The following is a 15,219-nucleotide window of genomic DNA, read 5'->3' as shown; positions in this document are numbered from 1 at the left end:
GGTGGCTCACACCTGTAATCCTAGCACTTTGGGAGGCCGAGGCGGGTGGATCACTTGAGGCCAGGAGTTTGAGACCAGCCTGTCCAATATAGCGAAACCCTGTCTCTACTAAAAATACAAAAAATTAGCCAGGCCTCGTGGCATATGCCTGTAATCCCAGCTACTCGGGAGGGTGAAGCAGAAGAATTGCTTGAATCCGCGAGGCAGAGGTTGCAGTGAGCCAAGATCAGGCCACTGCACTCCAGCCTGGGCGGCAGAGTGATACTCCATCTCAAAACAAAACAAAACAAAATAAAAAAACCCACACACACGAAAAACCCTACACTCTGAGTGACCTACCTGATCAGTATAGCTATAAGGACCTTCCTATATGTCATAAAAAACAAACCAAGCTTAACCAAAGTAAATGGTTACAGCTGTTGCTAACATAGCTGAAAAATGGGTGTCTCCTGTGTTATTCAAGTGATATTTTGGTCTTCACAAGGAAATTATTGCCTACACACACACACACACACACAAAAGCAAATGCTCTGGCCATGAAGTTTGACCAAACTAAAAGATAGTTCCAGTGCAATGTAATTTTAAGTTTCTAAATGAACATATTCCAGGAAGCTCATATCAGTGGTCCTCAGCTCTTGACCCCTGAAGGAACATTCTTTCAGGGACTTGGTTGTCTTGGTTTATAATATAATGAAATATTATATTATATTATAATATAAATGAAATATTAACAATCAGAAACCCGGCAGCATTTATCTGACAATATTGAGAAAATCATATGAACATGAGCTCTCCACTGGAATGATCTTGGACATCCGTGATGGCACCGGGAAACACGCCACTAGCTCTGAAAGCGTGGGAGGCTCTGGCTGACTTGGCACCATCCCACTTCTAGCTCTCACGGCCTCTCATCCTGCATGAGATGGGGACCCAGCAGAGAGGGGTTAAATGGGTTGAGAAGCCAGTCCAGCCAGGGGTCATTAGCAATCAAGGACCAGCATTAAAAGGCAGCAGGAGACTAAGGGTCTCTGACAGGCCTGGCTCCAGGCACCATCTGGAAGGAAAGAGGCTGTCAAAGCTGGATTGAAAAAAAAAAAAAGAACTTCATGGAGATCTTTTCTTTTCAATAACATAACACAAGTGGTTATGTTATTTCCAATGTGGTTCCTTCCCTGGAAGTTAGATTATTTTCAAAGTGGTCTGTTTCTGAGAGTGGGGCCAGGCACTCACATTTCCAGGCCTGTTTCTGGCCATGATGAACCAGTTATTGGCAACTGGGTTGGGACCAGCCCAAGACCAAGTGTATGGTCAACAAACTCTTATACTTTGATAGTGGCGAGAGATCATAACACACATGCTTCATAATAAGGTAACTGGAATATGTCAGATCTAAAGTATGGGGCATGGCTCATATTCAATAATGCATTAATCATATTCCACACACTACAATATGATCTGCGACTAAAAAGGAAAAAACAGACAGCTTTGCTTAACCTGTGTTCAAGCTGATCATCTAAGTTGTGATTTTTGACACAACTTAAAATTTTTTAAAACAAGCCTGGGCTCACTTTCTAAGGTAATTTGTACAAGGAAATGACAGTCAGAGGTGTTGCATATTGCATATACGTGGTTACCAACTTGGTTTACATTACTGATTAAATTCATTTTCTCTCTTTTTCAGACATTTGGATATCTCCTTCTCCTCCCCCTTATCTATAAATATGTAAGAAAGAAAACATGTTTAAAATACAGTATTTCTTTTGATCACAGATTAGACTTACAGAACAGAGATGCCCTATAAATTGATCTTTAAGAGATATTACAAAGCTTCTAATCTCATTGTGAGGATCATATATATATATATATATATATATATATATATATATATATAAATACTTTAAGTTCTAGGGTACATGTGCACAATGTGCAGGTTTGTCACATATGAGTACATGTGTCGTGTTGATTTGCTGCACCCATTAACTCATCATTTACATTAGGTATTTCTCCTAATGCTATCCCTCCCCTATCCCCCTACGCCATGACAGACCCCAGGGTATGATGTTCCCCACCCTGTGTCCAAGTGTTCTCATTGTTCAGTTCCCACCTGTGAGTGAGAACATGCGGCGTTTGGTTTTCTGTCCTTGCCATAGTTTGCTCAGAATTATGGTTTCCAGCTACACATTCATGTCCCTACAAAGGACATGAACTTATCCTTTTTTATGGCTGCATAGTATTCCATGGTGTATATGTGCCATCTTTTCTTTTCTTTTTTTTTTTTTTTTGAGACTGAGTCTGGCTCTGTCGCCCAGGCTGGAGTGCAGTGGCCGGATCTCAGCTCACTGCAAGCTCCGCCTCCCGGGTTTACGCCATTCTCCTGCCTCAGCCTCCGGAGTAGCTGGGACCACAGGCACCCGCCACCTCGCCTGGCTAGTTTTTTGTATTTTTAGTAGAGACGGGGTTTCACCGTGTTAGCCAGGATGGTCTCGATCTCCTGACCTTGTGATCCGCCCGTCTCAGCCTCCCAAAGTGCTGGGATTACAGGCTTGAGCCACTGCGCCTGGCTGTGCCATCTTTTCTTAATCCAGTCTATCATTGATGGACACTTGGGTTGGTTCCAAGTCTTTGCTATTGTGAATATTGCCACAATAAACATACATGTGCATGTGCCTTTATAGTAGCATGATTTATAATCCTTTAGGTATATACCCAGTAATGGGATCACTGTGTCAAATAGTATTTCCAGTTCTAGATCCTTGAGGAATCGGCACACTATCTTCCACAATGGCTGGACTAGTTTACAGTCCCACCAACAGTGTAAAAGTGTTCCTATTTCTCCACATCCTCTCCAACACTTGCTGTTTCCTGACTTTTTAATGATCGCCATTCTAACTGGTGTGAGATGGTATCTCATTGTGGTTTTGATTTGCATTTGTCTGATGACCAGTGATGATAAGCACTTTTTCATGTGTCTGTTGGCTGCATAAATGTCTTCTTTTGAAAAGTGTCCATCTCCTTTGCCCACTTTTTGATGGGGTTGATTTTTTCTTGTAAATTTGTTTAAGTTCTTTGTAGATTCTGGGTATTAGCCCTTTGTCAGATGGGTAAATTGCAAAAATTTTCTCCCATTCTGTAGGTTGCCTATTTACTCTGATGGTAGTTTCTTTTGCTGTGCAGAAGCTCTTTAGTTTAAGTAGATCCCATTTTCTATTTTGGCTTTTGTTGCCATTGCTTTTGGTGTTTTAGACATGAAGTTCTTGCCCATGCCTATGTCCTGAATGGTATTGCCTAGGTTTTCTTCTAGGGTTTTTATGGTTTTAGGTCTAACATTTAAGTCTTTAATCCATCTTGAATTAATTTTCGTATAAGGTGTAAGGAAGGGATCCAGTTTTAGCTTTCTACATATGGCTAGCCAGTTTTCCCAGTACCATTTATTAAATAGGGAATCCTTTCCCCATTGCTTGTTTTTGTCAGATTTGTCAAAGATCAGATGGTTGTAGATGTATGGTGCTATTTCTGAGGCCTCTATTCTGTTCCATTGGTCTATATCTCTGTTTTGGTACCAGTACCATGCTATTTTGGTTAATGTAGACTTGTAGTATAGTTTGAAGTCAGGTAGCATCATGCCTCCAGCTTTGTTCTTTTTGTTTAGGCTTATCTTGGCAATGTGGGCTCTTTTTTGGTTCCATATGAGCTTTAAAGTAGTTTTTTCTAATTCTATGAAGAAAGTCATTGGTAGCTTGATAGGGATGACACTGAATCTATAAATTACCTTGGGCAGTATGGCCATTTTCACAATATCGATTCTTCCTATCCATGAGCATGGAATGTTCTTCCATTTGTGTCCTCTTTCGTTGAGCAGTGATTTGTAGTTCTCCTTGAAGAGGTTCTTCACATCCCTTGTAAATTGGATTCCTAGATATTTCATTCTCTTTGTAGCAGTTGTGAATGGGAGTTCACTCATGATCTGGCTCTCTGTCTGTTATTGTTGTATAAGAATGCTTGTGATTTTTTCACATTGATTTTGTATCCTGAGACTTTGCTGAAGTTGCTTATCAGCTTAAGGAGATTTTGGGCTGACAGGATGGGGTTTTCTAAATATACAATCATGTCATCTGCAAACTGGGACAATTTGAATTCCTCTTTTCCTAATTGAATACCCTTTATGTCTTTCTCTTGCCTGATTGCCCTAGCCAGAACTTCCAACACTATATTGAATAGGAGTGGTGAGAGAGGGCATCCCTGTTCCAATTTTCAAAGGGAATGCTTCCAGTTTTTGCCCATTCAGCATGATACTGGCTGTGGGTTTGTCATAAATAGCTCTTATTATTTTGAGATACATTCCATCAATACCTAGTTCATTGAGAGTTTTTAGCATGAAGGGCTGTTGAATTTTATCCAAGGCCTTTTCTGCATCTGTTGAGATAATCATGTGGTTTTTGTCTTTGGTTCTGTTTATGTGATGGATTACATTTATTGATTTGCGTATGTTGAACCAGCCTTGAATCCCAGGTACGAAGCCAACTTGATTTTGGTGGATAAGCCTTTTGATGTGCTGCTGGATTCGGTTTGCCAGTATTTTATTGAGGATTTTTGCATCGATGTTCATCAGGGATATTGGTCTAAAATTCTCTTTTTTGTTGTGTCTCTGCCAGGCTTTGGTATCAGGATGATGTTGGCTTCATAAAATGAGTTAGGGAGGATTCCCTCTTTTTCTATTGATTGGAATAGTTTCAGAAGGAATGGTACCAGTTCCTCTTTGTACCTCTGGTAGAATTCAGCTGTGAATCCATCTGGTCCTGGACTTTTTATGGTTGGTAGGCTATTAATTATTGCCTCAATTTCAGAGCCTGTTATTGGTCTATTCAGCAATTCAACTTCTTCCTGGTTTAGTCTTGGGAGGGTGTATGTGTCCAGGAATTTATCCATTTCTTCTAGATTTTCTAGTTTATTTGCGTAGAGTTGTTTATAGTATTCTCTGATGGTAGTTTGTATTTCTGTGAGATCGGTGGTGATATCCCCTTTATCATTTTTTATTACATCTATTTGATTCTTCTCTCTTTTCTTCTTTATTAGTCTTGCTGGCAGTCTTTCAATTTTGTTGATCTTTTCAAAAAACCAGCTCCTGGATTCATTGATTTTTTTGAAGGGTTTTCTGTGTCTCTGTCTCCTTCAGTTCTGCTCTGATCTTAGTTATTTCTTGCCTTCTGCTAGCTTTTGTATTTGTTTGCTCTTGCTTCTCTAGTTCTTTTCATTGTGATGTTAGGGTGTTGATTTTAGATCTTTCCTGCTTTTTCTTGTGGGCATTTAGTGCTATAAGTTTCCTTCTAAACACTGCTTTAAATGTGTCCCAGAGATTCTGGTACATTGTCTCTTCATTCTCATTGGTTTCAAAGAACATCTTTATTTCTGCCTTCATTTAGTTATGTACCCAGTAGTCATTCAGGAGCCGGTTGTTCAGTTTCCATGTAGTTGTGCGGTTTTGAGTGAGTTTCTTAATCCTGAGTTCTAGTTTGATTGCACTGTGGTCTGAGAGACAGTTTGTTATGATTTCTTTTGTTTTACATTTGCCGAGGAGTGCTTTACTTCCAACTATGTGGTCAATTTTGGAATAAGTGCTACATGGTGCTGAGAAGAATGTATATTCTGTTGATTTGGGGTGGAGAGTTCTGTAGATGTCTATTAGGTCTGCTTGGTGCAGAGCTGAGTTCAAGTCCTGGATAACCTTGTTAACCCTCTGTCTCGTTGATCTGTCTAATGTTGACAGTGGGGTGTTAAAGTCTCCCATTATTATTGTGTGGGAGTCTAAGTCTCTTTGTAGGTCTCTAAGGACTTGCTTTATGAATCTAGGTGCTCCTGTATTGGGTGTATATATATATTTAGGATAGTTAGTTCTTCTTCTTGAATTGATCCCTTTACCATTATGTAATGGCCTTGTCTCCTTTGATCTTTGTTGGTTTAAAGTCTGTTTTATCAGAGACTAGGATTGCAACCCCTACTTTTTTTTTTTTGCCTTCCATTTTTTTGGTAGATTTCCTCCATCCCTTTATTTTGAGCCTATGTGTGAGTCTGCACATGAGATGGGTGTCCTGAATACAGCACACTGATGGGTCTTGACTCTTTATCCAATTTGCCAGTCTGTGTCTTTTAATTGGGGTATTTAGCCCATTTACATTAAAGGTCAATATTGTTATGTGTGAATTTGATCCTGTCATTATGATGTTAGCTGGTTATTTTGCCTGTTAGTTGATGTAGTTTCTTCCTAGCATTGATGGTCTTTACAATTTGGCATGTTTTTGCAGTGGCTCGTACTGATTGTTCTTTTCCATGTTTAGTGCTTCATTCAGGATCTCTTGTAAGGCAGGTCTGGTGGTGACAAAATCTCTCAGCATTTGCTTGTCTGTAAAGGATTTTATTTCTTCATCTCATATGAAGCTTAGTTTGGCTGGATATGAAATTCTGAGTTGAAAATTCTTTTAAGGATGTTGAATATTGGCCCCCACTCTCTTCTGGCTTGTAGAGTTTCTGCCGAGAGATCTGCTGTTAGTCAGATGGGCTTCCCTTTGTATGTAACCCGAACTTTCTCTCTGGATGCCCTTAACATTTTTTCCTTCATTTCAGTGTTAGTGAATTTGATAATTATGTGTCTTGGGGTTGTTCTTCTCAAGGAGTATCTTTGTGGTGGTCTCTGTATTTCCTGAATTTGAATGTTGGCCTGCCTTGCTAAGTTGGGGAAGTTCTCCTGGAGAATATCCTGAAGAGTGTTTTCCAGCTTGGTTTCATTCTCCCCATCACTTTCAGGTACACCAATCAAATGTAGATTTGGTCTTTTCACATAGTCCCATATTCTTGGAGGCTTTGTTCATTTCTTTTTACTCTTTTTTCTCTAAATTTCTCTTCTTGCTTCATTTCATTAATTTAATCTTCAATCACTGATACCCTTTATTCCACTTGATCAAATCGGCTACTGAAGCTTGTTCATGCATCTCGTAGTTCTTGTGCCATGGTTTTCAGTTCCATCAGGTCATTTAAGGTCTTTTCTACACTGTTTATTCTAATTACTCATTTGTCTAATCTTTTTTCAAGGTTTAACTTTCTTGCAATGCGTTCAAACATCCTCCTTAGCTTGGAGAAGTTTGTTATTACCGACCTTCTGAAGCCTACTTCTGTCAACTCGTCATGACAAGTCATTCTCTGTCCTGCTTTGTACCATTGTTGGCGAGGACCTGCGATCCTTTGGAGGAGAAGAGGTGCTCTGGGTTTTAGAATTTTCAGCTTTTCTGCTTTGGTTTCTCCCCATCTTTGTGGTTTTATCTACCTTTGGTCTTTGATGATGGTGACCTACAGATGGGGTTTTGGTGTGGATGTCCTTTCTGTTGATGTTGATGCTATTCCTTTCTGTTTGTTAGTTTTCCTTCTAACAGTCAGGTCCCTCAGCTGCAGGTCTGTTGGAGTTTGCTGGAGGTCCACTCCAGACCCTGTTTGCCTGGGTATCACTATTGGGGGTTGCAGAACAGCAAATATTGCTGCCTGATCCTTCCTCTGGAGCTTCGTCTCAGAGAGGCACCTGGCTATATGAGGTGTCAGTCGGCCCCTACTGGGAGGTGTCTCTCAGATAGGCTACACGGGGGTCAGGGACCCATTTAAGGGGGCAGTCTGTCCGTTCTCAGAGCTCAAACACCATGCTGGGAGAACCACTGCTCTCTTCAGAGCTGTCAGACAGGGATGTTTAAGTCTGCAGAAGTTTCTGCTGCCTTTTGTTCAGCTATGCCCTGCCCCCAGAGGTGGAGTCTACAGAGGCAGTCGGGCCTCTTTGAGCTGCCGTGGGCTCCACCCAGTTTGAGCTTCCTGGCAGCTTTGTTGACCTACTCAAGCCTCAGCAATGGTGGACTCCCCTCTCCCAGTCAGGCTTGCCGCTTCACAGTTTGATCTTGGACTAGCAGTAAGCAAGGCTCCGTGGGCATGGGACCTGCTGAGCCAGGCGTGGAATATAATCTCCTGGTGTGCTGTATGCTAAGACCTTTGGAAAAGCATGGTGTTTAGGTGGCAGTGTCCCGATTTTCCTGATACAGTCGGTCATGGCTTCCCTTAGCTAGGAAAGGGAAATCCCCCTACCCCTTGCGCTTCTCAGGTGAGGTGATGCCCCGCCCTGCTTCTGCCCACCCTCTGTGAGCTGTACCCACTTTCTGACCAATCCCAATGAGATGAACCAGCTACCTCAGTTGGAAATGCAGAAATCACCTGTCTTCTGCGTCGATCACGCTGGGAGGTGTAGACAGGAGCTGTTCCTATTTGGACATCTTGGAACGGAAACTGGATCATTAATATTATAGCTGAGTTCATTAGAGGAATTACATTCCAGTTCATTCTTGTGTGGGTGCTTTTTCTTTTTTTTTTTCTTTTTTTTGTAAGATGGAGTCTCTCTCTGTTGCCCAGGCTGGAGTGCAGTGGCATGATCTTGGCTAACTGCAGTCTCTGCCTCCCAGGTTCAAGTGATTCTCCTGTCTCAGCCTCCTGAGTAATTGGGATTATAGGTGTGCGCCACCATGCCCAGTTAATTTTTTGCATTTTAGTAGAGATGGAATTTCACCATGTTGCCCAGGCTGGTCTTGAACTCCTAAGCTCAGGCAATCCACCTGCCTCAGCCTCCCAAAGTGTTAGGATGACAGGCATGAGCCACCGCGCCTGGCCCCTTCTGTGGCTTTTAACATTAGTCTTCAGTATGCCCTTAGTTCTGATATAAAAAAGCTAGTACAAGAAAAAGGATTCAGGGTATATTTGTTTTTAGATGGTGATGGTACTTTTCTGATAATTTTACCCTCTGCTAAAATTACCCTCATGAAGCTTTTGGCCAGTTTATAGATGCCTGGGATGGGGAAAAAATAACAGGGAAGATCTAAGACTCTGTAGCTTCAGATACAGCCTCAGCAGAGGGTGAGTCAGGTGATACTGGCTGCTGATCCAGGAAGTAGGCATCATTTGGAGGGGTAATCGAGGTAGCTGGCAGCCCAGAAGAAATGCAAGATTCTGGGATTGAACCTGGATCATTTTAAATCAACAAATCCTAAACTTTTGACAGTTTATGCCCATAACTGGCCAACCTGGCCAAGACAGTTTATTAATCGGAGGTCCAATTACACAGAACAGAGCTTGTTTAAAAACAGACAAGCAAGTCCCAGAGACAGAACACTGTGGGAATGGATGAATCCTGTCCTTAACGTTCTTTAGTTGGGCTCACTCTGATTTTGACCTTTCTCACTGTTCTCACGGAGACTTTTGGTTTTCTTAGGATATAAGTGTGCCTACATAAACATGACACTTGAGTAATGAAAACACAGACCTGATCAGAGTTATAGGGTTCCTAGGAAAGACTATGGGAAGATTCTTTGAAAAAAATTGTTTGGCAAAATATCCAAACGTGAAGCCTACTGTCCAATCCTATACTAAAGCTTCACAAAAGATGCTGTATGGACCGTTGTTGGTAAAGTGAACTCCTGGGGGTTTTGATGCCTTTAGTGGGTGTAGGTTTTATAATCTCAGAGTTTGATTTATAAGAATATAAGAATGTGCATATTTATTTCTTTGCATATTAATGGCATAAGAAACTGTTAACAAGGACTTGGGGTAAGGCTTGTGGGAGGAAAGTAGTTTTCTCTTTCTTTTGTATTGTTTGAAGTTTTTACTTGCTTTTTAAACATGTGCATGTATTACTTTATATGATATTTAAAAGTTCCTCTTCTCAGGGCAGAAAATCATTTTGATTCCTTTCTAATTCAAATAAACATTGATTGAGGACATTTTAAAGCAAGACATTGTGCAAGGACTAAGGCATAATTTCTAGCTTCAAGACTGTAGACTAGGCTAGGGTTAGGAACCTTAACAATTAACCACACTGCAACACTGGAAATTACTGATTTTGTGAACATTAAGTAGTTCAGGCTTTCTTACATGAAAGTTGAAACTTCAGTATTTTTCTTTTGAGAACTATATAAGTAAAGGATGTAAGATTTAGATTCTCAGTATTTAGAAGGGTGGAGCCAATTTAAGGTAGAAATAGTTGGCTTTTGGCTTTTGAAATGAAGGTCAAGTATAGCCACTGTCAGGCCTCTGAGCCCAAGCCAAGCCATCGCATCCCCTCTGACTTGCACTTATATGCCCAGATGGCCTGAAGTAACTGAAGAATCACAAAAGAAGTGAAAAGGCCCTGCCCCACCTTAACGGATGACACTCCACCACAAAAGAAGTGAAAATGGCCAGTCCTTGCCTTAAGCGATGACATTACCTTGTGAAATTCCTTTTCCTGGCTCATCCTGGCTCAAAAAGCTCCCCCACTGAGTACCTTGTAACCCCCACTCCTGCCCGCCAGAGAACAACCCCCCTTTGACTGTAATTTTCCTTTACCTACCCAAATCCTATAAAACAGCCCCACCCTTATCTCCCTTAGCTGACTCTCTTTTCGGACTCAGCCCGCCTGCACCCAGGTGATTAAAAAGCTTTATTGCTCACGCAAAGCCTGTTTGGTCGTCTCTTCACATGGACGCGCATGACATTTTGGTGCCATGACTCGGATCGGGGAACCTCCCCCTTGGGAGATCAATCCCCTGTCCTTCTGCTCTTTGCTCAATGAGAAAGATCCACCTACGACCTCGGGTCCTCAGACCCACCAGCCCAAGGAACATCTTAGCAATTTTAAATCAGGTAAGCGGCCCCTTTTTAACTCTCTTCTCCAACCTCTCTCACTATCCCACAACCTCTTTCTCCCTTCAATCTTGGTGCCACTCTTCAATCTCTCCCTTCTCTTAATTTCAATTCCTGTCATTTTCTGGTAGAGACAAAGGAGACACGTTTTATCCATAGACCCAAAACTCTGGTGCCGGTCATGGACTCAGGAAGGCAGCCTTCCCTTGGTGTTTAATCATTGCGGGGACTCCTCTCTGATTACTCACCCACGTTTCAGAGGTGTCTGACCACGCTACAGGGATGCCTGTCTTGGTCCTTCACCTTTAGCGGCAAATCTTGCTTTTCTGGGGGTGGGGCAAGCACCCCGACCCCTTCTCTCCTTGTCTCTACCCCTTCTCTGCTTTTCTGGGGGAGGGGCAAGAACCTCGACCTCTTATTTTTGCACCCCAACCTCTTATTTTTGCGCTCTGACCTCTTATTTTTGCACCCCAGTCCCTTATTTCTGCTCCTCGACCCATTTCCTGCTTTTCTGGAGAGCAAGAACCCCCGAACTCCTTCCCTCTGTGTTTCTACTCTCTTTTCTCTGGGCTCGCCTCCTTCACTATAGGCAACCTTCCACCCTCCATTCCTCCTCCTTCCCCCTTAGCCTGTGTTCTCAAGAACTTAAAACCTCTTCAACTCACACCTGACCTAAAACCCAAATGCCTTATTTTCCTCTACAATTCCGCTTGGCCCCAATACAAACTCAACAGCAGTTCCAAATAGCCAGAAAACAGCACTTTCGATTTTTCCATCCTACAAGATCTAAATAATTCGTGTCGTAAAATGGGCAAATGGTCTGAGATGCCTGATGTCCAGGCATTCTTTTACACATCGGTCCCTCCCTAGTCTCTGTTCCCAGTGCAACTCATCCCAAATCTTCCTTTTTTCCCTCCCGCCTGTCCCCTCAGTCCCAACCCCAGGCGTCACTGAGTCTTTCTAATCTTCCTTTTCTACAGACCCATCCAACCTCTCCCCTCCTCGCCAGGCCGAGCTAGGTCCCAGTTTTTCCTCAGCCTCCACTCCCCAACCATATAATCCTTTTATCACCTCCTCTCCTCACACCGGGTCTGGCTTATGGTGGGTCTGGCTTACAGTTTCGTTCCATGACTAGCCCTCCCCCACCTGCCCAGCAATTTCCTCTTAAAAAGTGGCTAGAGCTAAAGGCATAGTCAAGGTTAATGTTCCTTTTTCTTTATCCGACCCTCCTAAATCGGTTAGTGTTTAGGTTCTTTTTCATCAAATATGAAAAACTTAGCCCAGTTCATGGCCTGTTCCGCAGCAACGCTGAGACGCTTTTCAGCCCTAGACCCTGAAAGGTCAGAAGACTGTCTTATTCTTAATATGCATTTTATTTTATTACCCAATCTGCTCCCGCCATTAAATAAAACCCCCAAAATTAAATTCCAGCCCTCAAACCCCACAACAGGACTTAATGAACCTCGCCTTCAAGGTGTACAATAATAGAGTAGAGGCAGCCAAGTAGCAACTTATTTCTGGGTTGCAATTCCTTGCCTCCACTGAGACAAACCCCAGCCACATCGCCAGCACACAACTCCAAACGCCTGAACCGCAGCTGCCAGAGGTTCCTCCAGAACCTCCTCCCCCAGGAGCTTGCTACAAGTGCTGGAAATCTGGCCACTGGGCCATGGAATGCCTGCAGCCCGGGATTCCTCCTAAGCTGTGTCCCATCTGTGCGGGACCCCACTGGAAATCGGACTGTCCAACACGCCTGGCAGCCACTCCCAGAGCCCCTGGAGCTCTGGCCCAAGGCTCTCTGACTGACTCCTTCCCAGACCTTCTCAGCTTAGCGGCTGAAGACTGACCCTGCCCCATCACCTCGGAAGCCTCCTGGACCATTGCAGATGTTTTGGGTAACCCTTACAGTGGAAGGTAAGTCCGTCCCCTTCTTAATCAATACGGAGGCTACTCACGCCACATTACCTTCTTTTCAAGGGCCTGTTTCCCTTGCCTCCGTAACTGTTGTGGGTATTCATGGCCAGGCTTCTAAACCTCTTAAAACTCCCCAACTCTGGTGCCAACTTGGACAACATTCTTTTATGTACTCCTTTTTAGTTATCCCCACCTGCCCAGTTCCCTTATTAGGCCAAGACATTTTAACTAAATTATCTACTTCCCCGACTATTCCTAGGCTACAGCCACACCTCATTGCCACCTTTTCTCCAGTTCAAAGCCTCCTTCGCATCCTCCTCTTGTATCCCCCACCTTAACCCCTAAGTATAAAATACCTCTACTCCCTCCTTGGCGACTGATCATACACCCCTTAACATCTCATTAAAACCTAATCACCCTTACCCCACTCAACGCCAATATCCCATCCCACAGCATGCTTTAAAAGGATTAAAGCCTGTTATCACTCGCCTGCTACAGCATGGCCTTTTAAAGCCTGTAAACTCCCCTTACAATTCCCCCATTTTACCTGTCCTAAAACCAGACAAGGCTTACAGGTTAGTTCAAGATCTGCACCTTATCAATCAAATTGTCTTGCCTGTCCACCCCATAGCACCAAACCCATATACTCTCCTATCCTCAATACCTCCCTCCACAACCCAGTATTCTGTTCTGGATCTCAAACATACTTTCGTTACTATTCCTTTGCACCCTTCATCCCAGCCTCTCTTCGCTTTCACTTAGACTGACCCTGACACCCATCAGGCTCAGCAGGTTACGTAGGCTGTACTGCTACAAGGCTTCACAGACAGCCCCCATTACTTCAGTCAAGCCCAAATTTCTTCCTCATCTGTTACCTGTACCAAGGAAAATATCTCCTTCCAGCCTCACCGGCCCATTCTATTCTGTCATCATTTCATAACCTCTTCCATGTAGGTTACAAGCTGCTAGCCTACCTCTTAGAACCTCTCCTTTCCTTTCCATCATAGAAATCTATCCTCAAGGAGATCACTTCTCAGTGTTCCATCTGCTATTCTCCTACCCCTCAGGGATTTCTCAGGCCCCCTCCCTTCCCTACACATCAAGCTGGAGGTTTTGCCCCTACCCAGGACAGTCAAATTGACTTCACTCACAAGCCTCCAGTCAGGAAACTAAAATATCTCTTAGTCTGGGTAGACACTTTCACTGGATGGGTAGAGAGGCCTTTCCCACGGGGTCTGAGAAGGCCACCGTGGTCATTTCTTCCCTTCTGTCAGACATAATTCCTCAGTTTGGCCCTCCCACCTCTATACAGTCTGATAACAGACCAGCCATTATTAGTCAAATCACCCAAGCAGTTTTTCAGGCTCTTGGTATTCAGTGAAACCTTTATATCCTTTACTGTCCTCAATCTTCAGGAAAGGCAGAATGGACTAATGGTCTTTTAAAAACACACCTCACCAAGCTCAGTCACCAGCTTAAAAAGAACTAGACAATACTTTTACCACTTTCCTTTCTCAGAATTCAGGCCTGTCCTCGGAATGCTACAGGTTCCAGCCCATTTGAGCTTCTGTGTGGACACTCCTTTTTATTAGGTCCCAGTCTCATTCCAGATACCAGACCAACTTGGACTGCACCCCAAAAAACTTGTCATCTCTACTGTCTTCTGTCTAGTCATACTCCTATTCACCATTCTCAAATACTCATACATGCCCTGCTCGTGTTTACACTGCCGGTTTACACTGTTTCTCCAAGCCATCACAGCTGATATCTCCTAGTGCTATCCCAAACCGCCACTCTAAATTCCCTCTTAAAGTAAATAAATAATCGTTGCTAGCAAGGCTATGCTGAGCCTCCTTAAGCACTCTCTAATTAGACGTCCTAGGTCCTCCCAATTCTTAGTCCTTTAATACCTGTTTTTTCTACTTCTCTTATACAGACCTTGTGTCTTCCATTTAGTTTTTCAATTCATACAAAACTGCATCCAGGCCATCACCAATCATTCTATGTGACAAATGCTCCTTCTAACAACCCCACAATATAGCCCTTTACCACAAGATCTTCCTTCAGCTTAATCTCTCCCACTCTAGGTTCCCCTGCCGCCCCTAATCCCGCTTGAATCAGCCCGGAGAAACATCGCCCATTCTCTCTCCATACCACCCCCCAAAAAACTTTTGCCACCCCAACACTTCAACACTATTTTATTTTTCTTATTAATATAAGAAGGCAGGAATGTCAGGCCTCTGAGCCCAAGCCAAGCCATCACATCCCCTGTGACTTGCACGTATGTGCCCAGATGGTCTGAAGTAACTGAAGAATCACAAAAGAAGTGAAAAGGCCCTGCCTCGCCTTAACAGATGACATTTCACCACAAAAGAAGTGAAAATGGCCAGTCTTTGCCTTAAGCGATGACATTACTTTGTGAAATTCCTTTTCCTGGCTCCTCCTGGCTCAAAAAGCTCCCCCACTGAGCACCTTGTAACCCCCACTCCTGCCCGCCAGAGAACAACCCCTCTTTGACTGTAATTTTCCTTTACCTACCCAAATCCTATAAAACAGCCCCACCCTTATCTCCCTTAGCTGACTCTCTTTTCGGACTCAGCCCGCCTGCAC

The 15,219-nt window shown here is 43.2% G+C and overlaps 1 protein-coding gene across 1 annotated transcript in view; it reads right to left on the bottom strand.

Moving 5' to 3' along the window:
- LOC144333276 (myosin-IIIb-like) overlaps positions 1-15,219 on the bottom strand; it is a 109,391-nt gene that overhangs the window by 16,257 nt on the left and 77,915 nt on the right. The window lies entirely within an intron of this gene.

Source organism: Macaca mulatta, chromosome 12, assembly GCF_049350105.2.
Source record: "Macaca mulatta isolate MMU2019108-1 chromosome 12, T2T-MMU8v2.0, whole genome shotgun sequence".
Classification (NCBI taxonomy): Eukaryota; Metazoa; Chordata; class Mammalia; order Primates; family Cercopithecidae; genus Macaca; species Macaca mulatta.
This window is presented reverse-complemented; position numbering and strand designations above follow the sequence as displayed.